We start from the raw sequence: 27,759 nt of genomic DNA on the forward strand, positions 1-27,759 counted from the left end.
TAATAATATTTTGTATTACATAGAAATATTTTATATATTATAAAAAGAAAATAATCTAAAATTCAACTATCAATAAAAGTTTCCTTGATTTTGAGTTTTAATGACAAAAACAGACCCTATATATTATATTATGTAAAATAAATAAAATAATACAAAATATTTACAATAGGAGTATGTATGTATATTTAGAAATTAATAAAAATAAATTCGAATGAAATAGATGGTTTATAAAATAGCACATTTCCTTAAATAATTGGAAAACTTTTTGGTTGTCGAATAGATGTTAAGTGTACATTATTATCTTAATATCATTTTATTGCCTATTTTTAGGGAAGCAATAAAAAAGATAATAAGATAATACAAAATATTTTTTTTTCTCATCAATTTTTTTCTACCTTTCATGAGAAAAAAACATATAGTTTTGTGAGCATTGTAAATAGAAATAAATTTTGGGTGAGGAGAATAATAACCATTTTTTCTGATAGTATGAACATTTTCTTTAAAGATCTCTTTAAGTATAAAATTCCATAAAAATAAACAAAATTTCGAATGTAGAAATGGATTGAGTGAAGGTAATAAGCACATTTTTTTTTTCAAATTTATTTGAAAATATGGTTACTTAGAAAATTATATAGCATCTGTAAATATTCCGTTATATTTTATATTCTATAATACATGTATATAATATTGTACATTGAGATTTTAGAGAAAACTGTATATCGATTCGATACCGTTTTCTTTATTAACAATATTCTGAAAAAAATTAATATTATCAAAATTTTAACCATAAATATGACTTCGCCGAGAGGTATGCAATTATATTTAATATTTAATTAAATATAATTGCATACCTCTCATTGATTATATTTAAAATAAATTTAATTGTCGAAATAATATAGGCTGTCCCTTTTAAATGCGAATTTAAGAGCATTAAAATTATATTGTAACTAAATGTTTTTAAAGTTTTCTGGTTGTTTATAGGAAATGAATAGTAAGACATGTGAATATTGGCATACTTTTCAATATTAACCATTCCCATTACTGTAACAGTATTATACTTAATAAATTGTAATATTAAAAGTGAATGTAAGAGTCGAATATGTATAATTTTTGTATTCGCATTGTTTTGTTTTAATTTTATCAATCATTTAATACTCTTATTAATTTTGCCTTAAACCATTTATATTTCATTTCATGGTTCCTGCCATATTAGACACATTTTAAATTATTGTTTCCAAATTATTCTATACATATAACTTTTATATATAATATACTAATAATAAATCATGATTATTATATAACAAAAATTTATATTGTTCAATACAATGATGAAAAGAATTCGATTTATTTTTGTGAAACCGCACTAAATCGAAATAACAAATTATTATACATAGCTATGGCATTTATGATAAAATTTTCAAATACGTTATTACTATAAAGATGATTTTCTATTTTTTTTAATTGACAAGTTAAGGACTTTTCAATAGAATGTATGCTATGTTGAAATAAAAATAATAATAAATGAAAAATTTGCATATTTCTGTGGTTATGAGTGTGAAGGACAAACTTTAAAATTCAAATTTTTTACGTATATGCGTAAATAATGCCATCATATTGTATTTAAATAATTTTTTTAGTGGCATAATGAACTAATAATTGTAATTTAAAGAGTAAAATTAACAAACTTGGTTTTTTGGACTTATTTTAATAACTAACCTCTAGTAATCAGCTTTTTTGTAGTTATTTTACATATTTGTGTATCATTTTACATTAAAAAAAATATTAGATAAAGCAAACATAAACAGATAAATGAAAATTTGTAAAAAATTTTGATAAATTTGTACGATTTTCGAATAATCTTTGAAATAAGGTAAAGAAAAAAAAATTAGAATAAGTTATTATAAAATATTGACTTTGAAATTAAGATCTGTATTAAAGTGAGTGAATTTAATAAATTCTCCTTTCGTACGTTTATAAGAACTAGAAATCTCTTTCTGTTTTATTCAATATTTCATCATGTTTTGGTAATGTTGAACGAAAATCTATGAATAGTTTTGTACGAATAACATAACATACGGTGCGACTAACATTCTTTCAAATTAAAAAGAAAAATCCATATATAACCATAATAAATGCTTATTCGAATAACAAAAAACATCAAACCGTATACAATTTGCAATACAAATAAAAATTTTATTAAAAAAAGAATTTTATGAGGTATTCTTCCCTTAAAGTATGCAATTTTTTACAAATAATCGGGATTGTGTACTGTTTGTATATTGTGTACTCCTTAAAATGTATTTAGAGTTTTTTTTTCTTTAGAAAGATCAAATTGTTTTATAAAAGAATTATTATTTTCGTCCTTGTGCTCCAGTTAAAAACAAATTGAATTGAATTTGCTTTTTTGCTCTTCAGTTTTGAAAATTTATTCATTTATATATTATGATTCATTTATTAAGAATGAAAATGATTAAAGAACTAGAAGTAACTGTAAATAGAGCATTAAATTGAATATCTAGAATTTATGAGGAACTCAAAATTTTGCACTCTTATATATAAAACTATTTATTCTTGCTTATAAATGTGAGAGAATTTCCAATGACTAATTTTGTGCATTTTTTATCAATATTTGTTTTGAATATCTTCAAATTACGAGAATATGTCTCTAATGCAAAAGAAATCAATTGTTTCTAAAAAAAAACATACTAAGCTTTTCTTTAAACAACATAACTTGTTCGATTAAACGGTCAACATCAATTTATTCCGAGCAAATTTCTAAAATTAAGCAAAAAATTATTCTTTTGCATCGCTTTACTTTTTATTTAAAACTAAAACAGAGAAATTTTTTTCTAACATTTTTGTATAATGTTAATTTTCTGTTCTCTTAAATATAATATTGTTTTTGCAAAATGAGCTCATCATAATGAAGATATTTTATACAATTAGTTTCTCTACTTTTGTAGTGGTACTTTCTCATACATTTTTTTTCCATATTCATGTATTTGTATACGAGTACACTAAATTTCAATTAATCCTTCTAATACAATGAGTAATACAATCAAACATAATGTAAATAAGTTTTTAAAAGAATATTCTACTTATGTGTATATGAAAGAATTGTATATAAGGAAAATAATAAGAAAATGTTGAATTACGGTTGAATTACTTGTACTACATATTTGAAAGGTTAAAATAAAGGAAATGCATAATTTATTTCCGCTCTTTCGTTTATTGTACCTTATATACTTTATTATATATCAGCCATATAATTTACCATATAAGCTTAATTAAAAAAACTGAAAAAAAAAATAAGAATGTAATTTAATTTTTATTAAGGAATATTTAAGTTAGCAACTTTATAGCTTTAGCGTTATATATATACACCCTAACATGTAACATGTCTTATGAAACTGTTGTTTCTGTATTATAATGAACTTTTATTTTAACAGTAAATCAACAAATTATGTTGTAAAATAATTAAACTGATTGTTGCGTATTAGTGAAAAAAGAAAGAAATTTATTTGGATATTTTGCTCATTTCTGTAATTTTTAAAATTCAATTTTAAAGTGTTACAGTTTAGTATTTAATTAATAATTTTTATGATAATGTACATTTAATACTTTTGATTTTTTTAATGCAAGATAAGGTTTGGCAATCTAGGATTTATTCACCTTATTTTTAATTAATAGAAGATGCCATGGTGTTATTCAATCTATAATTTAGAGATATTGCTAAAAAAATTTAAAAGAAATTTCAAAAAATTTTGAATTTATTCTCAAAATTTAAATAATTTTCAATGTATTTAAAGTAATTGAAATTTATTTATATTTTTTAATTGAAAACTATCTTCATAATTTTCAATGTTCGTTTTCGTGATTATTTTATAAAAAATTGTAGAGAAGCTGAAACAAATTTTTTTTTAATTTAAGAAGACAATTTTATATGTTTTTATGTTAATTTTTGTAAATTCACCAAGCATAATGCTACGAAACGCCTGCATATATATGCTTTTTTTTTCAATGGAAATTGTATTTAACCATGTATACAAGAACCGCATATTTTTGCAACCATATACAGAATTTCATAATTTTAATGAATACTATAATGAATGACCTAATTAATTGTACTTATTATTATTCAGTATATAAAAAAAATGGCAGAGGTAATTTAATATTACGAAACGGTAATTATCAAATTCATAATATATTATAAATGTATGTGAATAAATTTATTTACTTCGGAGAAAATTTACATATTGTTGCATTACTGCAAGAGTGGGAAATTTAGTAATAATATGTTGTATAAGTATACTATTTAATATTTTCAATTTTATCCTTAAATATTTTACATAAATCTATTCTAAGCACTGATGCATGCGTATTTTTCATATTTTTTAAAATTAATAACCAACATTTTATTGATTGAAATTAAAAAAAAAATGAAGAACGTAGAAATTATAAGTAAATAATTTTTTTAACTTTCTTTTTAAAATTTTTATATTTTTAATCTATACAAAAATTATTTTTAAATTTTTATTTATTCAGAGGAAAAATTTTTACTTTTGGAAGTTTAAATAAAATATTAGATTGTGTTATTCAAGGTTTGTAATTCATCAAAATGCGTGAAAGTTAAAAGTTGAAAAAAAATATGAATATAAAATAATTCGTAGTGCGTAAAATTTTGGTTTGTAAAATTTTCCTAATAAAGAATTTCAATTACTTTGGCATATTTTATAAGTGAAATATTTTAAGGATATTTAGATTAGGTTAACTAAAATTAATTAACTTAAGTATTTTCAAGTTAAAAATTATTTGATTGTGAAGAAAATTTTTAATACATGGTATATAAATTAGAAATAAAAGAATTTTTATCATACAGCTAAAGTTAAACAGAATTAAAATATTTCTTCATCAAATTAATTGATAACCTCTCGATTACAAGGCGCCGCCTTTTCCAAATGAAGAATGAAGGTATAAGGCTATTTATTCTCAATAATTACTTCGTATAGCAATTACAAATTTTACAGTTTTGTCTTTATCACTGGCTTATGTTTCAATTTCATAAGAATGGAAAGTTTAGGTACCGTTGCACAAAGTAATACAGGCATGGCGTTGATTTTTTGTCATATTTCGTATTGAATATTGCGTGTAATTTTGTCTAAAATCATTTTCTTTAAATTATTGTTAAATTATTTCCTTAGAATTTAAATATTATTATGTAGCACACTGTACTTTGAAATTACAATATGATTTAAAATATTCAATTTTTTATTAAATTTTTTAAATCATATTGTACTCAAGTTTCCCTGAAGTTTCTTTTTCTTTTCCAAATAAATTATTTCTTTTAATACAAGAAAAAAATAAAACATGGAAATATATGTAAAATAAAGAAAATTAAATTGTAGTATCATTAATTTAAAATTGCAATTACACGGATATTATTTTCTTTTATTTACTTTTTTTATATACACGCATACCTTCAATCAATTTTGAAATTTTCCATAACATTAATATAATATAAACATATATACACAATAGCCCTTAATAATGTTCAAATCAATTCTAATAATATGGATCATTATAAATTATTTGCTCTGATTTTTTGTAAAGGATATTTTTTCGTTTTTTTTTTTTTTGCTTAATAATCAACTTTAAAAGTTTATGTAAGTATACTCATATTAAATATGTAAATTTACATACATGTACGTACATATTATATTGCTACCAAAGTTAATTTAAAAACTTTTACGTTCTTATAAAATAAAAGAAAAAAATTTAATATTACATGTACAGGTACTTAATATACAATTGTATATTGTCCGTATATATTTCAGTGGCCTCAAACACAAACCGCCTAACTCGAGCTAAGACAAAAATGAGATATTTTTACCATTTTTAGAATTCTCCGTTTTGAGTTTCATATACTCACAAAATTTGGTGGTTCTACAACTATAGTAGCCGGAGTTATTGTCGAATTCACACATGACCTAACTTGAAATGGTAACTACGTGCACTTGCACTAATCGCCTAAATCGAGTTAAGAGGAGAAAACATCTTTTTCATGTTTTTGACAAACCACTTATTTCGAGATAGGCTATTGTTGCAAATCAAAACTCGTGACATTTTTTTTCATGTATGAATTTTTATAACCGCTTATCTCGAGTTAAGCTTTTGTTGCAAAATTAATTTTGAGTTTTTTAAATACTAACTTGACATAAGCGATTTGTGTAATGCATTTATCTCGAAATCACTAAAACAGACTTAAGTCGTTTGTGCTTGAAGCCCCTGAGTTGTGTATTTGGTTTAGTACCTTCTGAATATATATGATATAAAATTAAATTGCTTCATATACATACATTACGTTGTGTTACGAAGAAAACAAAAAATTTCGATAAAATCAAAATCAATAAAATACAATAAATATAAATTCTGAATTGTATAGGTTAGGATTATTCGATATGTACTGATATAAAGGTAAGTTAGGTTGGAATATAAAAAATAAACTGAAAAGTTAGTATTAAAGAAACTGAATGAACTTATAAACGGTCATAAGGTAAACTCTTATATTTTTTATCGAATATTTTATTTAATAAGAGTACTTTATAAGCATTTACGGGCATATTATAAAGTAACTATGCACTTAAATTTTAAAAATTTCATGAGGTCAATAAAAGTTCATTTTGAGTTTAAAGTTTTAAATCTTAAAAAATTTTATATTTTTTTGCTTATGTTAGAATTCTAACATTTTGTTAAAAATTTCAATTTTTATGAAAATATATGGGCAATTTTTCCTTTTTGTTAAATATAACAAAATGTAATACCTATAGGTAAATTACTGAGTGCGGAAAATATGTTTTAAAGCTTAAATTTTCAATTTTGTCATCCTAAAATCTGTAATATTATTATAATAATACCGAAACGTCTCATCATTTTATCAAATTTTAATTAAAACGATTTTATAATAAAAATGTAAATAATTTCATTTCTTGCATATTTTTTGGGGCTACAACAATTATAAGACGTTTGAGCCAATGAACTCAATATATCAGTTTAAGTATAAGCTTGTATGGAGTGGCTTAATCGCATTTGTTAAACTGAAATTAACAAATAATTATTGAGAAATCGCTGATTGGCTCTCGTTGAAAGTGTACGAAGTTGTGTTCATACGACCAGAATATCTTTTATGCTGTCTTGGTTCGCAAGCATATTTTCCTCAGCGAGGCTGCCAAGTTGCAGAAATTGTTTGAATGGGGCTACTTTTACGAATATCTTCGGTAATTTATTTTGAATTGTGGGAATAGAGGTGAAGATGTTGGGGTGAGGAGCTGCAACAAGCCACTGATGGCTGCAATGACTGGGACGGCAAGTGGTTTCCTTTTCCTTATCTCTTTAAAAAATATTTTAATAAAAAACATTATTTTTAACAATTAAGTTAAGGTAGTCCGAATTGAGGTGAGAAAAAATATTTTTTTAAAAGTAAATTCTTTTATGTATTTTTTCTTTTTGATTATTTTTGTTTGTTACGCAATTAATTTTGTGTTATTAATAACAATTTTAACGAATTTCATTATAATTCCTCCAATAATTAATTACATAAAATTATGATTTTTAATTAATAACCTTAAATCAATATTTCATAAAAGGTACAATTAATATTTATTATTGTCAATAATTTTTCACAAATATTTATTAAACATTTTATGAAAATTTGACTACCTATCGCTTACCTCCTTTTCAATGTAATATATTGTATTGAAAAAATAGGATGTAATTAACACTTACTTTTTATTATATTTAAAAATAATCAATTATTAAGATTAAAATATATTGAAAGATAAAAATGTTTTGTGTCAGTTTTGCAATTGCTACAAAAATTTCTTATATAATATTAATTCTCAAGTAATTTTTAACATAATCATTTCATATACATATATAATACATGATTGTTGAATTAATGATTTAATCACAATTATTAAATCGTATATCAAAAGTATACATTGATGGTAATATACACCGAGTGTTCCTGTTTTAATTCTATAACTCTGAATTGAAGGACTTTTGAAGTTGTAAAATTTTTTGTTTTAATTCAATATTCGCAACTGAGAAGTATATAAAATATTCACTCATATATTCCAGAGCTATTCAATCGAACCTTAAAAAATATATATATATCAATTTCTACCTTTTTATTATAAAAAAACATTCCAAGAGACACAACACCATCATGCGCTTAGAACTGAAAACTTTATATACTAGTACTTATTATTGAAATATATTTGTGCAAATATATTTGTGCTTTCTTCATTAAATTGAAAAATGTGTTCCAAATTACTTTTAATCATTTTAAGGATATAAGAAAAAGTTTATATATAACACACAAAAATAATAAAAGTTCTATTATACTTGATTAGTTTTTATTATTATCTATCTGAATAAACAACATTTTGGCGAGTTCATATAAAGAAAAAAAATTATAAAATGAGAAAAATAACAAAAGGAAGGGAATAGTTGAGAATTTCTTTATAATTTTCCTTTTTATTTTATTTATTTCTATATACATTTACTACCCACACAAACGTTTATCATAATTTCAAATACCAACATACTTAATCAGTAGTTTATTGTCAACGCACAATATACCTACCGCAGTATCATGCTGATGCTCTTTTATTTTATATTTCTTGTTTTTAAAGGAAAACTCTATATATATTATGTATGTATATATAAAATTACTATGAAAAAGATAAGGGATAATTTAGACTATTCTTGTACCTATTAAATAGCTAGCTGGTAATAATAATCTTCTTCAGGATTTAAATTAATATTTTGCTATTTACAAGTATAAATATATTATATACAAACATATATACAAACATATATACAAGGATATAAATGAGTATACAGAATAATGAAAGGATCTCAATGTTTGGTGAATTAATTTTCCTTTAATATACTTTGTGACAACTTAAAAGAAAAGCAATTCCATAGAAAGCTTTTTAATATAGGAGAGGAAACTGTTTTGTAATTGTATATGACCTCAGAAGTAATTATGATAAATATTTTTTTAATATTCTTCAAGGTCTTGTATTAATCTTATATGGACATGAATAAATTTATATCCATACATACATATTATTCTTGAGACATAAAGATGATACAAATATATGTGTACATAAAATATCTTAAGCTAAATGCGTATTTATACATTTCTAATAGTTTATACATTAATTTGTTTATTCTATTTAAAATATATATATATATATATATATATATATATTTTATATTATATTCATCTATACAACTTCATGGATTCTTTTTTTCTTGTGTGATATTTTAATAAAAATACGTGTGTGTGTGTATGTATATAGCTGCCGTATTAATTTTGAAATCTTAATTTTGATGACGCTTTTTTTTTTTGTGGATCAGGTTACAGAAATCAAAAATTTTTATATTTTGTCTAGTGAAATTTCTATATGATGTAGCAGATTGTAAAAATAAAATTTCTTTTGGTTTTTTATGACATTCAGCACTTTATATTGATTAATTATAGGTTGACAATAACGTAAAATATAATTAATAAATTTATATATATATATATATATATATATATATATATATATTATATATATATGCGGAAATTGAGGTATTATATCGAGTATTTTATTTGATGAATAGCTCATCAAAATTTATTGAATTGAAGAAAAAAATAATTTTTGAAAAGTAAATTATTAATGTATTGAAAATATATTAATATATTAGGGACTATTAATATAAGCAATATTAATATAAATGAAAATTTTAATATTTGATATATGAGATTCCTATAAATGATAATAAATAACTAATTCTATTATATCAGCGGTCGGAGAACTCTTTTAATCATTATTCCGCAAAATATTTTTGCGTAAGTTGATATTCACCTTATGGCGAAGAGCAAAAAAAGAAAACGAAATCTCTTCTTTTTACTATCTTAAATATCATAGCCCCCCCTCCATGATAATTTTGATTTAAACATCATTTATTCAATTTTTCAGTAATAATAGTAATAATAATTTTCGGTAATAATAGTAATGTAAGATATATAAAAAAATTATAACTCGAGAACACTCTACTGGTGAGGTGAGATAGCATGGCTTGTACATGTCGCTAAATTGTTTAAGTTAAAAAGAAATATTAACTAAGGTTTATAAAATAGCAAATTAAAAATAAATATTTTTTACTCCCAAAAATTTCATTTTTACCTCATTTGTGGTAATTTACCTCGCTTTCTCGACCGCTATATTATATTGTAGTTTTGTATGAATTTAAGAAAAACCTTGGAATTAGAATTTTCAAATATTTTATACTTACTATTTTATAAGATTGAAATTTATCGTTAATTAATATTGTATAATTAATTAATAATAAGATATAAGGTTGGATCAATTTAACAACTTAGCAATTGCTTATAATTTTTGCATAAACTAAAATTTTCTGTGTGTACAGGTTTATTTCGGACACTATTTTGTTAAAAATTTACGTATTGACAATTTTGAAACTTAACTTGAATGGAAAAATGTATGTCTTGAAATATTAGCTCCAGGAAAATATTAATTTCAGTTTTTGTTCTTGAAATTTAATTTTTCCATTTTGAATGATGGGGAAATTTTGTAAATTTTTAACCACAAGAACAGACAGAATGAAGCTAACAAATAAAACTTTCTTTAGATTAAATTCTATACTTTCATTAAATAAATATTTTAAAACATTAAATGAACACAATCAAAATAATAAATTTATTAAAAGATCATGTAACTAATTTTTTTAAAAGAATATACTTATTTGAGCGTATAAACTTATATAAAAGCAGCCATACGAAAATGTACATAGGAGTGGAATGCACAATTTTAACAGCAAACACATTCACAAATAAAAAGATAATTTTTATATATTTGCACTTTATAGAAAAAGTGAATCATTATTTAAATTTATTTTCTCTTCCCTCAATAAAATGGTTTCTCCAAAATATGCGACCGACATATTTTGTTTTTATATTCACGCTATGTTTGAATTAAAAATACATGAGAATGCATTATAAACCAACTATTTGTTGGCATACAATATATGAGTTGAATATAAACCAGAATATTTATTTATGTGCTTACATATTTATCTCAATTTTTTAAGACTATTTTTAAAATAAAAAAACTATTTATTCATAAAATATTATTTATTGTAATTTTCATATTTATTTTTTAATTGGAATGCAAACGTTATTAAAATTACAATTATTTGAAAATAATTATTTATACTTGTATATTTAGTTTATTTTTGTTAATGAGAGTTCTTCGAATATAAAATTCGATTACATTTTTAAAATAATTAAAAATTTTGATATAAAAATTCCGAACACATATTCGTTGTGAAAATGTGTGAAAAGTTTTACATTTAAATTTTAACAATTTTTAAAAACTTTCAATTAAAAATTTTGTGAATTTAAAATAATTTAAAAGTATTAATTAATTTATGTACACATCTGAAATAAAATTTTAAGCTCCTTTAAATTTTTCGATTTTTAGGAAAAAAATTGCCTAATTACAGGCTGATTTCTGGTTTTTTTTCATTTGCTCAACTCGCTTTCTACTATTAAAGTTAATCAATATTTTAATGTTGCTTTCAACTGTGTTTCTTTCATCAATTGAAGTAATTTAAAAAATGTAAAAGATTGCTTTTTGGAAGGAGCATTTTCTCTTGTTTAAGGAAATGTGCTTCTTTTTTTTTATTATTATTTTTTTTTATTAGTATAAATACTATTCATATTATAATTAATAATTTTCTAAAATTTTCTAAAAAGAAGTAATAACATTTGAGTTTCTTTATGCATTATGTAATAAATAACTAATAAGTATTCTTTTAAAGGTATTCATATTAGTTTAATTCCTTATTGATGATGGTAATTCATTAAATAATTGGAGGGCCTTATAAAAAATGCTTTTCAGCGTATTATGATTTCTTTTGAAGAGTAGCAGTCTAAATAAGTTTGTTGATCTTAAATTGTAGTTTACTGAGTCTCCTATATAGCTTTCACTAGTTCAGTCAGATAGTCAGGTAACATGCCATTTTACAGTTAAAATATAATAACTAAGATGTTCAATTTTAGCCTCTTATTTACTGACATCCACTTCTGTTCACCTAACATGTAATTTGTATTTCTTCTCTTACTACATTTCTAAATTATTTGCATACCCTTGTTCTGTAACATTTACAGTTTGTCCTTTTTAGCTTCAATATATATGAATAGGAGTGAAGAACAAACAAACTACTTTCTTCTTCCTTACAAAGTACTGATTTGGTCCAATTTTATGATTTCGATATCTGATCCTCGGCTTTATTTTTCGAATTTTTAAATTTGATATATGTAAGATAAAAATGTCGGCATATAAACTTAAAACAGCTCAGAAAAAATTTATAATTTTTATAGCTAGTTTTTATGTAACAACATTTCTTTTATTTTTACATCAAAATAATTTTTAACCCAATAATTTTGATTTTTAACCCAATAATTTTGATAAATCAATTTATTTTTTTTTACATTGTTATCATTATAGTAAAAATTGTTATACTAAATGTTACAAGTATTAGAAAAATTTTTTTATTAATTTTGAATTAAAAAAAATGTTCTATATTTTTTTAATATGAAAAGCCTCTCATATTTTTTATTTCAATTACATTCAATTCTATACAATGTAAAATTGTGGTAAGTAATTGTTGATTGGATGAATTTTCATTGCGTTTAAGAGTACTTATTTTTGTTTTATAATATTCAGATTTTCATAAATGTTGAAAAATAAAATTTTGATATTGTTAACATTGTGAAGTCATGCATTTTAATGGTTTTTTTTTTTCTTTTGTTAGAATGTGTATAAAACAATCTAGTTTTATTAGATTTGCGTTTCCTGCATTAAATGAAATTTTTGCTTATAGTGCTTTTGGATCATAATGGATATTAAGTAACATTTTAAATTGTAAATCCATAACATTGTTATAAAAATGAAATTTTAAATTAAATAAAGCCAAATTTAATATTAGTAAAATTTTATAAAAATAAATATTAATCTAGCAACTGATTAAATCGTAACATTGAATTTCATATTTGGGGAGATATGGGATTCTTGTGTATGTAAGATATGTAATGGAACTCAAGAAATATTATTTTGTATTTTGAATATTAAAAATAATGAAAATTATTAATTGTTTGTGCTAAATAAACAGAAAATTTTTAATAGTTTTTTCGTTTCAAAATTATTCTTTTGACCATCAAAATTTTGCGATTATAAAATTTAAATAATTTAATAGAATTTCCTCAATTTCGAAATTATAATTTAACCTGAACTACGTTTATTTTTTAATAATGCTATGGATTAAAAATTTTTGTTTTCAAGTCCTTAGGATATTATTATGAGCCCTTTTAAATTATAATAATTTAAAAACTTTCGAAACATTTAAAACAAAGTTATAACCCCCAAAACATTATTCAAAGTAAAATTAATTATATAATAAAAAAGAAAATTGTTGTTAATAAAATGTTTCTCCTTTATGTGGTTCATAATTTTATGTATAACTATATTTATATGTGAGTTAGATAGCTATATAGCAAATCTAATAAAAATTCATTGTATACATACGTACATTTGTACAAATTTTTTGATTTAACCATGAATTTTATTTAATTTAATTAAAATTTAACATGAAAAGTGTGAGTACAGGGTGGATGAAAAAATTTTGTTTTTAATAAATTAAAAATTCTCAAATAATTTACATTTATATGTTATGCAACTAAAATATTAAATTTATAGAATTTTTAGAAATTATTTAAATAAAAAAATTAAGACTATTGTTTAACATTTTGTTTATTTTTAAAGTTTGTATTATTATACAACGTACTTAAATATTGTTAATTAGTGCATTAATAATAGTGTCAAGAAATAATGTGAAAAAAGTAGTATAAAAGTCGTTAAGACTACTATGAAATGTTTAAGCATAGTATTTTGTACTTGCACAGTGAAACAACTTTTCCTTTGAGAATCATCACAATTCACCCTGTATGTGGTAGCTAAACATTTTTTGTTATATAAATATTCATAGTTTAAATAATTTTTAGTTAACACTCAATTTAGCTGGATTTAAAAAATCAGCAATTTTTTCGCAAAATTTTGGAAAAAAAACGAGAAAAAATACCCGTACCAGTACGAATTTGTTATTATATGTGCGAATAAATATGAGCTGACTATGGGACAGACTATAACTTTAAATTGCCGTATTACCATATTCATTTAAGAAAAGTTTCAGTACTGTTTTTCAAAATACTGTGTGTGCTAAACTACTATTGAAGTTGTATGGCATCTACCAGCCTAGAAATTTTATCGAATTTTATTGAGCACATCGACCCTACTAATATATTCGCTTCTGTGAAATTTCAATACCATAGTTTTTATAGTTTCTGAGATATAGCTAAATAAATTTTGAAGTTGTATGGCAGCTACCCGAACCGGTACCCTGATCATGTCCAATTTAAAATCCAATTTAAATATGGTTGTGGCACTTACTACAATAAATCATTTGTGAAAATTTGGTGTACGTAGCTCAATTAGTTTTTGAGTTATCGTTGGGACGGATATACAAAGCTAAATCAATTCAGAATTCGGTGATGATCAAAAACCTACACTTGAGTCCATATCTCCGTTATTTCTTAGCGTTACAAACGGTAAGGAAAATTGAGTATACCCTTCGAACATACGTTCGTACGGGTATAATAATATCTCCCTCTCTTTTGTAATGGGAATATACAAAAAACCATACTCTGTCTTTGAGCTCGTTTGATAAGAAAAATTATAATATTAAAAAAAATGAAGACTAAATTTTCTTTTCGAATATTTTTTGCTATGAATAGTGCTTTGTAAGCCAAAATATTTTAAATCTTTAAAAAAAAATTACTCACTTTATAAAGAAAATATAGTTTGGGCAATATATTCCATGTGACTGTAACCGTAAAAAAATGAAGACTAAATTTTCTTTTCGAATATTTTTTGCTATGAATAGTGCTTTGTAAGCCAAAATATTTTAAATCTTTAAAAAAAAATTACTCACTTTATAAAGAAAATATAGTTTGGGCAATATATTCCATGTGACTGTAACCGTACCATGTGCATCAAGTATTAATAGATATACAAACATTAACTATAAAGAACTTATTGTTTACTTTTTTTTTATTTCGAAATTTTTTACGAATTTTTACCTTATTCACGCTCCCCCCATACCTAATTGAAAAACCGAAATTTTCACGAAATTTGACCGTTCTCCCCTACCTTGTCAAAAAAAAAAAACGAAATGCTCTACTTTATCAAAAAAAAAACTTATGAAAATAACCGAAATTCTAAAGAAATTTCATTGCACCCTACCTTACCTTGTCAAAAACAAAACGAGAATTTACTCAATGTTTAATCTTGCCAAAAAAACCGAAATTTTCAATGTTTTTGGTCGAACCCCTATGCAATGCGGTCGATAAAAAATAAATCAATAAACAGTTTTATTGCGAATCATAAAAAATTTGTTAAAAAAATTTATGAAAAAGTTTTTGTAAGTTTTGCCAAATAAAATAATCATAAATGATTAAGAAGCAGCTGGTCTTATACTAGGAATGAGGACGTTTATTAAATTATTTTGAGCTCGTCTTATACTAGGAATGAGGACGTTTATTAAATTATTTTGAGGAGAAACATTATTAAATAAATTAAATTAAAATTTAATAATATTTTTAAGTTTTATAAAAAATGAGGACGAATCTATCCAGATTGTTATTTTGAAAATTCAGTTCATTAAGGGTGTGCTTTCAGAATTCCAATCTAGTTGAGTTCCAAGTATGATGTTTTGTTTTTTAATAATTCAATGTAAACAATACGCAGAAAATATTTTTGAAAGTTATGGAAAACAAATACCATAATTATTATAAAAAATGAGAAATCAAATAAGAAATATTCGATGGTATCCACCTGATGCTAACAAGGTTTATTTTTATTAGGATCCTTTTTTTAAAACACGAGAATAAAATCCTTTTTTTTTTTGTGGAAAGATTTAAATATAATATTATTACGGTAATGTTTTAACGAAACAGTTGTTCCATTAATGATGACGACTTAAAATATCGTTATTTTTATCACCTTTCATTTTTTAATACATATATTTTTTTCCCTTTCAGTTTTTTTTTTTATTAATTTTTCCTATATCATATTTTAATAAAATAACAAACAAAGCCTACATATAATATATGCATATTAGATATCTATGTAGGTACGTACATACAAGCATACATACATACATGAATGTCAACATCAACAATTAAATTACTTAGTTTAAACGTGGTGGCTTAATGGAAAAGAACAAATAAAGCAAAAACATACAAACAAAAAGAATAAAAATGGGTAAAAAAAAGAAAGGAAAAATATTCATTAGATTAGAAAATATTATGGCTTGGCTATTTGGTATTTGTGTGTACAGATGTGTGTAAATTTTATGTAAATATGATGTAATAAACGAAATTATATGAAAGCTAGTGCTTTTAGTACAGTCTGAATTTTCTTTTTTTTTTGCGTTGTCGTGTTTGTTTTTTGTGTGATAAAAAATGGACTATTATTTTATAGGAAAAAAGAAAATCACAATTAATTTTTAATATTTAGATGTCTGTCCGATGATTTTGTTATGCTAGGAGATGTAAAATAAAATAATCGATAAAATTTTATCACCATTGGATATCGGAAGTAAGTATTTTGTAAAAAAATTGAATTGGTTCCTTATAGTATATTGCAGAATAAAGCACTGAAAATAAATTGTTGAATAATATTGAATTTTTTCAATTTTTGGTATCAATTATACCCTGTTATAACAGTTAATTAAAGTTTATATCATGAATTTATTAAATCGGAATTTTTATTATGATCAAATTTTCAATACTCAATATTAACAATCAGAGTTTTTTAGGGTGCTTTTAATAAGAGTTAAAGAAATTTGTTCTCTTAATTATTTTAAAATTTATAGATGAAAGATATTTGAACTTATTATTAGAAAAGGATAACTAAAGGTTACTTATTTTTTAAAAAATTGAATATTATTATCATAGACGCAAACTAATTAATTCAAATAATTTTTATATTTGTAATAAATATTTCAAAAATATTAACGGTAAAATCATCACTTTAGTGCGAATAACTATTAAGCATATAAGTCTCACTACTTAAATGGATTGCTAAAGAAGTAGTTACAATAAGCTGAAATGAAATAATTTACTTATTCTTCTTTACTTATACACAGGGCTAGTGCATGATAACCATGACCCAGTTTTTCACGTCATTGAGTTTACCAGGTAGATGACGAGCCTATACCGTCAGCCAAAATGAAATTAACTAAAGATTATCATAAAAAAATAATTTTGTTCTAGAGTGTTGGAAAATTGTTTTTCGTTGATTTTGTTCCGTTAATATCTAGTTAGAACTATTATTTTATAATACATTAATGAACTATATTGAAATAGATTTCATATTAGCAAATTATAATCGAAATCAAAAACGATTCTTTATTATTTGTATTATAATATTTATTTGTGTAATCAAACACTTAATTGTCTTACAGTTAAATACATGTTTAAATTTATAAAATAACTTGTATATTATTATAAGAATTTGTTAAGGAAATTATTGAGTAATAAAATATTTTATTATTTTGCAATGAAAATTATTTAAAATTCTGAGCTCGTTGCCATATTAATTGCATATGTTGCGGGGTAATAATATTTAATTCATAAAATTATTGAGTATATCATTAACAATAAATTACTCGTATTATACAAAATGTTAATTCATTATTTTAACTACTTATTCTAAAAATAAGAGCTACTGTTATTTTATATACGGTATAAAATTTATTAAATTCTTTTTTTTTTGCGTTTTCATTTTAATCATTATATTTTTTTTTTTTTTTTTATAACTTTATACCTTAACACGTCATTATATATACCCCTGTATCCACACGTACACCATTTTATTTATTCGAAGAAAATACAAAAAAAAAGTAAAAATTAAAAATATTTTCATTTATGTGCACATACTTATGCGACATATAAAACGACTATAATATGTAAAAGACATTTTTAACATTTGATTGTATTATAAAAAAACAAAAAAAATATTGAAAATACGAAAGCAAAATAAGGAAAAAAAATTTTTTATGCAAATAATTCATACACGTATGTATGTATATATGTATGTATGCATGTATAAAAATATTTTACGTTTAGTTTATTTTTTTTTTGGAAAATTTATATGGAATAACTTTTAGAGACAAGAAAATTAATTTTGGTAAGGTCGGGGATATATTGCTTAGAAATACATAACTTTAGGCGTTATTATTATTCTGTTTATAAACATACATATGAATGTTTTGTATATTTGTATAATTGTGTTGTTTTGTAATGAAAATTTTTTTGTTTTTCTTTCATTCGTCAATTATTTTATATATTTTTTTTTGTTTTGATTGTTTTTTGTTATCTTTGTATTTATTTTCCTTTTATTTTTGTAAAATTTATTATGTACATAAAAAATATGGCGATAATCATAATTATTTATGTAAGATTTATTTGTTATGTTTAGGAAAAAATCAAAAATAAAACGTAATGAAAGAAATTGTTCAATTTTGTTGGTTCATTTTTCTACAATAATATTTTTGTATTGTTATGTAATTTTGTATGGCATTAAAATATTAATTTACTCGTAATATCAAAAGCCCAAAAGAAACGAAACTAAAGGTAAAATATTTTACATTGTATAAAATTTATTTTGTATATTTGTTTTCTATATATATATAATTTTTGTGTATATAACACATTGAATAATAATACAGGTGTATAGGTACCTAAGGGCATATGAATAATATTATGTTATTTGTATAATGAATTTATTTATTTTTAATTGATTTCATTTTTTGTTTTCATTATTCTTTTACTTTTATTTTAATTACCATTATAAATAATTCAATATATTTTCCAAAATTGACAAAAATTTACTGATAAAAAAAAAACAGGAATTTTGTTTTTTTAAGATAAGATTTATTAAATTTACGCTCACATGGTAGTTGGAAATACATATACAAATAACAGAATGTGTGGGCACTATAAGTTCAGTAAAATTGATATTGTCCTCTTGTATTCATTATTAAATGATAAAAAAAATGGTTGAGTTCAATTCAAAGTGAAGTTCAATTTCACAATTATTATTATATTTTTAGAAAAACAATTTATTGATTAGTAAATTATTGATTATCTGACCATTGGTGCAGTGGTTATGGCACCGGTCCTTTAACCGAAGGATCTCGGGTTCAAACCCCGGTCAGGTCACTATAAAAAATTATATTCAATATTATTATAACTTAATATACAATACTAATAAAAAAAATATTATACAAGTAATTTTCAAATATTCCTAATATTCGATATTAAAAAAAAAAAAAACTAAGAAAAATAAATAGTAAATATTAATAACCTCAAATAATTCATATATAAATAAAAACTACGGCAGGCTAGTCACCTACCTAGTTAAACCCTATGACGCTATGAAACTAGTGCATGAGAAATCATGCACTAGCCCTATGCTCCTTCGAGGAGTGAACAAAGGAAAAAAAAAAAAAAAAAAAAAAAAAAAATTATTGATTATTGACTTTTATATAGCATATCAATATTTAGCACTCTATTTGTAATGTTATAGAAAAAAGATTTGAGAAATAGAGTTGAATCATGTATATGCATACATTTTTGTTCGAGTTCTGAGTCGATTTATTGGAAAATGAAATTTATGAACAGAATGCGTAAAAGAAACCATATACAATATTTTTTAAAAGCAAAAACAGTGATTATTCAAACGTATTTGAACTCGTACTCATGCCTAGGAAACCATGACGGCTACAGTGCTAGAATGAATATTGCTAGAATGAATTTGATAAAAAGTTCGCACTTACTTTAATAAAATAAGAGCATAATAACTCAACCTTAGAAAATATTTTAATTTTAGTGTTTAAATTTTTGTAGTTAATTATTGAAAAGTATTTTAATGTTACTTCACAAATATTTTCAAATTATACAGTGTTTGAGTTTCATATCAACAAAAGACTCACTCCATAACAAAAAGTTTGTCAGGACTCGGGACGATATGAATTTTTTCGTCTACTTTAGAAAAAACATCCTAAAGGAATCACAAAGCTACAAAAATTCGGTCTATCGTCGTTCTTTGATGATTTCAAATAATTTTTCACCTGAATTTATGAAATTGTTCAATAAAATTTAGTCCAAAGTGAAATTTTGTTATACAACATACCTTGCAAAATTATTATTGAATTTCAACAAAAGTTTTGGAAAGCATTCAAATATTCATATGAAAAAATGATAATTTTTAAATTTTATTATTTTTTCCTTTTTATTCAATTTGTTTAAATTCAATATTTTTAAGAAAAGCAATAAATGAACTGAAAAAAAAAATAATATTTTTGACACGTGTTTACTGACGTAAAAACTTTACTTTTTTTCCAAAGATCGATCGATAACAATAAAATATTATTGAAAATAATTTGTTTTCAACGTAGGTAATTGATTCGGGGAATGAATGCAAAATAAAAAAAAATTTATCAATATTATTTTTGAATTTTCGACTTAAATTATTGTATGCGACCATACTTTAAACTATTTGAAATTTTAAAATTTTAAAATTTTTTCATTTAGTATGCAAAATAATGCATAACGTATGGTGATTTACTACAATATTAAATTAGATTCACGATAAGCTATATTTGTAATTACAAAACTCTACTAAATTTTAAGCATAATTAGTTTTAATTATGTTCTTATATAAACCTTTATGAAAGTTAAGGTTTTTATAATAAAGCTCTATACTTGTGCGATTATTACTGGTTGCATGAAATAATTACAAATGTCCTTCTGTAGGTGGGAAGACGCATATCTATCAGCTTTTGGTGAAACTATATGACCTAACTGAGTTTTAAAAATTTATTAAGTAGAAGATTACTATCCCTGAAATTTTGGGATTATTAAATAATTAATTAATCTATATCTAAATTGAAATTTAGATATAGAGTAGCCAAAAATAATTATGTCAATGAAACGAAAGTTGAATCAAATCAATTGTTTGTGAAGTAGCACTTCTCCCTTGAACAAGTGTAAATACTGGTCTTGAGAACAATCTAATACATTTTAAGTTGTTTCCATTCATATACAAACATATTTCAAAAAATTGCATATTTCCAGGATGTGACAAAAAAAAATATAAAGAGGTGTTAACATAATGATAGAATTCAAAATTTGTTTGCGTGAGCTAAGATAAAAAATTAAATTTTCTGACGAGATAGCATTTACCGTTATTTCTTTGCTTTTACAGAAATTTACAAAAGCTTGCCGTTTCGGAAATGCAAGGCGCTGGAATTTTATGAAGTTAGCGATAACTTGCGTGGATATAAAAAATTTTTTTTTTTTTCAAAATAAACTACTTTTTAGTGTTCGAAAGTTGCCAGACCCTTATAACTTATCGTCTAGAAGGAAAACGATATCAAAAATTATCAAAAAAAAACATGTTTCATGATAAAAGCTTATTTCAGTGGCCATTTTGTCATTTTAATATTTCACTATGCTGTATCGCAAGTATAGAAGAAGTGACTTGCTACTTTTCTGCAAAATTTGCAAAATTTAAAAAATGTTTCGGCTTTTGATACAGTAACGAGTAAAAATATATCATTTTTAGGACTTTAAGGGGGCGAGCTACAAATGGACTGACGGACACAGTGATATTAATGAGGACTTTTTTTCCAATTATTTTTTAAAAAGTGCTAAAAAGTTTGTATTTATATAAAATACTCAATTAAAAAATCGTTTTGAAAAATATTAAAGATTTATTTTCAGATTTTATAATAATTAAATATTATAAAAATGTCGAGAATAGATCAACACAGATCTAAAGAAAATTGAATGGTTTATCTTGAATCGAACGTTACTTATGCAAAAGAGCAATAAAAGAGTATATATAAATATAGAAAAGTCATTTTAAATTTATTATAATTTGTTATATAAATCCTTTTATAATGTAGAACAGTAAAATTTAAATTTAAATATAAATTTAATTGTAATGAGAAAAATTGGCAATGTGAGAAGTAAATGACAATAAAAATAGAATGCTAAAGAGAAATGATTGCATCTTTTTATATACAATAATTATGTACTCGTACATAATAATATTAAATATTTATAATTAAATACAGTCATGCCTTGAATTACGGTTTAATAACATATTCTGGGAAAGTTGTCTGTAATTCAAAGTGAAAAAGTAATCAATAATTTCAAAATTAATTTCAAAATTAGAAGCAAACAGTTTTTCTTTTATAAAATTTTTTTCAAACGAATGTCACGTGAAGATGGATTGAGTGTATAACACTACATCTTCATTTAGTATAATAGTACAGTACAATACATAATTTTGGAATACAAGTATAATAAAGAATTTTTTTTATACAAAATGACATCATTTCATGTTAGAATATTCTACATTTTAAAATAATATTTAATAATTATTATGGCTGACATACTTGGATGTCATATAAATGAATTTCTTTTTTACAAAAGTTTTGTATTGTTTAAAAATTCTTAAATTATCCTTTTATTTTTACATTTTATTTACAAATATAATTGTATAAAGCTAAAAATATATTGTTTTAATTTTTAAAAATTAAAAACTTGAATAGATGACTATTATTAAAGTAGCTATATGAAATTGAATTCAACTCAGATAGCTTTGAAATGTTCTAAGGAGTAACATGAACTTTTTTTTTTTGATGTAAAGTCATTTTTGTATATATGTATACGTATACATCTTTGAATATCATAAAAAACTTGTATGTCAGTAGGAAATATATATTTTTTATTTTATTTTACTTTTAAATTTGCAGTAGGAGGAAAATGATGTCTGGCTAAATATTTTGTTGTGATTAAATTGCTTTTGAACAATTCGAAATTGTTTTTCATTTCTTATATGTTTTATTTTCTATATTTAAAAGGATTCCATTTATTTTATCTAATTGCTTTTGAAAGAAAAAACAATTTTTTTTATTTTAATTGCATTCCCTCTCTTGTATAGCAGATAAAATATTTATTTTATATAAAATAAAAATTTTTCCATTAATTTATCAACGGAAATGAAACCATAATTTAAGAAAATTGTATTTAAAATTTTAAATAAAAAATTTATTGAGTAAAAAGTGAAATTATTCTTATATGTATAACAAAATCAAGCGATAGTCGAACAAATTAATTAAATAGATTTCTATTATTCTATTATTAACTTAAGTATAACAAGTAGAAACGTTGCATTCGGTATAAACTGTTGTATATAGCAATTAGTCAAACCTATGAAACCACTCACGGAGAACTGACCTATAATTGGACATACGATTGCCAAAATTCATGAATCTCACATTTTGCTATTTTTCCGAACATAAAAACTTTACTTTTGGAATTGTATGGCAGCCATCCCAACCGGTGTAGACATTCTATTAAAAGTTTTAGAGCATATGTAGATTGTAATTGAACACACGTATACAAAATTTCATATTTAGCCCTTTATTAGTTTTTAAAATATTTAAAATAAACTCTTTGAGGTGTATGGCAGCTATCAGAACGCGTTATCTGAATTGGCCCAATTACATTTTCGTTCTTGGCACAAAAAACAACACGTTTGTGAAAGTTTAGTGTCGATTGCATTATTCGTTTTTGAGTTGTCGTCCAATCGGACGGACGGACATGTCGAAATCAACGCAAAATTTTACGCTGAGCAAAGATATATATACATGTATATACCGGAGATGATTCCTTCAAATGGTTACAAACTCCATACCAAAAGTTAATATACTCTTCACGAAGGTGCAGCGTTTAAAATTAGTGAACTAAAAATATTTGTGATTTAGAGCAATTTCGGTAGTTCACAGAGTTAGTGTTATCAGTATGGATGAGGAGTATTCATATATTAAATTTTGCATTGTGAACATAACTATGTTCGTAGGATTTTAGTTTTATTAAATTTTTTTTTTATTTTTTTAATAATTAATGTCTTTCTAAGAATAAGTTTTTTTTTTCAGAAATTTTCGATATATCATTATTTGTCTATTAAAATTAAATGTGTTTAGATCTAATTACCTTGTCAAGGATCAATTTAAATTCTATTGATTTACTATTATGCCTTAATATAAAATATTTTAAAATTTCTATTTACAATAACAATTTTAGTAAGTTTGCCATATATATACAAAATAAAAAGAGCAGAAAAAAGAAAACTATTGGAATAAATTTATGAAATTATTAAAAAAAAAAATTATTTTATTTATTGAGAAAAAAATATTTTCTTTTATTTCTACCTAATCCCCTTTTTTCCATTTTATGTTTTTTTTTTTTTGTTTTATTCTAATGAATCAAAAATTATTTTAAAATAACATCTGGTTATTCATACATACATATACATACATATATACACACACATGTGTAAAAAATACAAATTGTTGTAAGCTCTACAAATATAACATTACATGTACATTAGACTATATGTGTATGTAATTACGTACATTTATGTATATTTATGTATGTGAGTTTGTTACTTACTTATTTAATATTAAGTATGTAAAATATGTATTAATATATATATATATATATACTGAGCAATATGTACTTATATTATATTTTATATCATGTTAAATAAATTCAAATGAAAATTGGTATAGGCGCATAGCAGCACAAGTATAGCAGCACAAGTACAGCAGCAGCATGATGAACATAACATTATTTCCACATTTTTATAAAATTTTCTTTTCTATCTAAAAAATATCTTTTGATATTGTTTTTTGTATATATATACATATTGCATATATATATATATATGTAAAGAAAGACACACAGATTATTTGACATTCCTTTTTTTGTTAATTTTTTTTATTCTGTGGCATTGTATCAAATTTAATGATTATATTACATGTATACCTACATATAATTATATATATTTTTTAATAATAATTTGTAAAAATGTAGATATATGGTATAGGTATGATTTTTATTTGGAAAACAAATTTTAACAAAAATATAAAAATATTAATAAAATATTAAAATAATAAGTAATTACAGTAAACTCACAGATTAAATGTGAAATTGGAAGGAGAAAATAGAAACAGTAGACTCATATTTAAATGGAATTTATATTTTTTGTTTTATTTATAATAAAAATCATTTATATAGAAAATAATATAGCTATTATCGACTATTAAATCGATTTAACGAATATAGTCAATTATGAATCAAGTTCAATAATATTATGTAGCCCCAAATTTTCTATATTTATCTTAATTTTTTTAATATGGCTATTTTTATAATATAAAATGTTTCATTTTTTCCCACTATGCCTTACTCATTTTAAAATACCAATTAAATTTGTCACTCTCCAAAAGAAAGTATTAAGATGATGACTCAATGGAGGTTTTCATTTTTCATGTTTTTCTTGTGAAAGCAAAATACATAATAAGAATATATTTCTCTTACTTGAATAAATTATATTGAACGAATATGCTGCTTCCCTCTCACATTTTTTTTAAATTTGGCAGTGAAAGACAGTTTAAATGTAGAATTATATCGTTAGTCTACATTCGTCTAAAGTGCCATATTAATTAGATCAAAATATTTTAATATTAAAATATTAAAATTTTATACAAAATTTATTCACTGAATTTTTTAGTTTGAATAATACTATAAGTCAATTTTTGAATAAATTTAATATTTTTTTTTGAAATAAGTGATAATTTTTTAAAAAATAAGGAAGACTAAAAAAAAAAAATCATTTACTAAATTTAAAAATTTTTTTTATAATATTTATTAGTATACTGAAATGCGCATAATATGTTCATATAATTCTGACTATACTGTATTCAAAAGTATTTGGAAATATTTAATAAGAATATCTATACATATTAAAATAATATGAAAATAATATGTATAGGTATACTATACTCAATATATATATATGCATGTACATATATACTTGTTCTTGGATTTATAATATATATTTGTATAACACTGCATGTTTGTTTATGTAGAATGAAAAAATAGTAGGTTAGGTTAGACCTTATATACCTTAATGTCTCCTTATGATTATTGTTTTTATTATTATTATTATTTGTTCTTATGAAAATACATTGTGATATTTTTGTATTTTTGTATATGAAGAATATAATATATAAAAAGCGTGGCAGAGAATTTTTTTCTTGAAAAAAATTTATGTTTTTTTGTTTTTTCCAATTTTTAATTTTAATTTAAAATCGAAAAGCAGAAAAAATAAGATTAAAAATAATTTCATGTGTTTTGATTTTATTAATTTTATCATTTTGTTTTCATTTTTTATATGTACCTTTTTTTTTGGTAATAATTTATTTGAAAAATAAAATAAATAATTTTTATTTTTTTTTTTTTAATATTTGTAATGAAGGACTTACATTGTTGTTTTTGTTTTCTCTTTTTTTCTAGATAAACACGTATAATTTGTTTGTGTGATTTTGTTGATATATATACGGGGAATATATCCTGGGCTATTTATATATTTAGATCTCCTTGTAATATCCTTGTTAATCCAAGTTAAAATTGAGCTAGTTAATGGTTAATTTTTTTTTTATCTTTTGATTTTTTTTTGTGTTTATTTATTTTTTTTTTTGCTAGTTTAATTTTCTATGTTAATTTTCTATATTTTTATATAAATTTTTAATTTTATTTACTTATATAATATTAATATATGATATTCTCTCTTTTATGTACTCATATACATATATGTAAATAAGAAAAACCAAAAATATATATAGGTATGTGTATAAAATATTTTTCACGTTTTCACTTTTATACTTGAAATATTTATTATAATTTTTTATATTACAATTAATTGAAAAACTTTTATATTTTTTGTACGAATATGATTTAGTATTGAAGGTTCAATAAACACTTTATCATAATTATTTTTTTGCAAAAAAGAAAATATTAAATTTTTTAAATAATTTTCTAAATAAAATATACAATGTATTAAAATTTAAGAATATTTTTTTTTTGTATATGAATGATTTTCTTAAATCAGGACTTTATATTTTACTCCTTATATTTTGTTCTTATTTTTACTTCTATTTTTTTGCTCCTTCTCTTATAATCGCAAATTATTTGAAGTTTTTTTTTTCCTCTCTGACAGATTATTGAAACTTCAGAATACACTGTTAACCTAAATAATACTGGTTACAAAATATATTTGATTTTACCCTCAGGATCAGAGATACTATAAAAATCAAATAGCAGAGAAGAATAAATACATAAAGACAAAAAAAAAAGCGAAATTCTTATTGAAAAAATTTATTGGCTGCTAAATATTTTTTTTTTTTGTATTGAAGAAAAAAAAAATTTACTTTTGTGTGTTTCTTTTTTTTTTTTTTTGAATTCTTCAAATAAAATATTAATTGAATTTTTAATTAAAAATACTTTTAACAATATAGAATTATTTAAATAATTTTTTTTTCTAAATAAAAATATTATTATTTTTATATTTCTTATGATTTTTATTTTTAAATATAATATTTTTTTTTTTATTACGCTCTCGAATGTCACGCACGCAACTCGAC

General features: G+C 22.5%; 1 protein-coding gene across 2 annotated transcripts in view; it reads right to left on the reverse strand.

Moving 5' to 3' along the window:
- Positions 1-26,897, reverse strand: part of LOC129611154 (ras-related protein Rab-3) — a 110,400-nt gene extending 83,503 nt beyond the window's left edge. The window contains exon 1 of one of the 2 annotated variants that reach the window (XM_055524123.1): positions 26,602-26,897. The gene's annotated coding sequence lies outside the window, so the exon portion shown is untranslated. The remainder of the gene's footprint in view (positions 1-26,601) is intronic. The other variant, XM_055524124.1, reaches the window with a different exon arrangement.
- Positions 26,898-27,759: the final 862 nt, after the last annotated feature.

This window comes from Condylostylus longicornis, unplaced genomic scaffold (genome assembly GCF_029603195.1).
Source record: "Condylostylus longicornis isolate FDR11 unplaced genomic scaffold, ASM2960319v2 ptg000048l, whole genome shotgun sequence".
Taxonomy (NCBI): Eukaryota; Metazoa; Arthropoda; class Insecta; order Diptera; family Dolichopodidae; genus Condylostylus; species Condylostylus longicornis.